Source organism: Sinocyclocheilus anshuiensis, unplaced genomic scaffold, assembly GCF_001515605.1.
Source record: "Sinocyclocheilus anshuiensis isolate Anshui unplaced genomic scaffold, SAMN03320099.WGS_v1.1 scaffold1841, whole genome shotgun sequence".
In the NCBI taxonomy this organism is placed as follows: Eukaryota; Metazoa; Chordata; class Actinopteri; order Cypriniformes; family Cyprinidae; genus Sinocyclocheilus; species Sinocyclocheilus anshuiensis.
In genome coordinates, this window is record NW_015539935.1 from 339,149 (window position 1) to 339,371 (window position 223).

The window sequence follows — 223 nt, forward strand, 5'->3', positions numbered from 1 at the left end:
CTGCAAATATTAAGCTCTCTTTGAAGTATTGTGCTTGAATGGACAAAATCACACAAGAATTATGTCAAAATGCCCCGTCAGTGTACTGGATCCGTGCATTGTCTTAAAGTGACAGCACTTTCTTAATGTTAATCAAACAGCAACAGCACTGAAATCACTCACTGCTCTTGACTGAATAACTTTTGTAACTTTAATAAGGATTAATCTTTAATTTATACAGTCA

The 223-nt window shown here is 34.5% G+C and overlaps 1 pseudogene; it reads right to left on the reverse strand.

The window, feature by feature from the left end:
- The window catches only part of LOC107686951 (centrosomal protein of 192 kDa-like), a 30,669-nt pseudogene that overhangs the window by 22,007 nt on the left and 8,439 nt on the right, over positions 1 to 223 (reverse strand).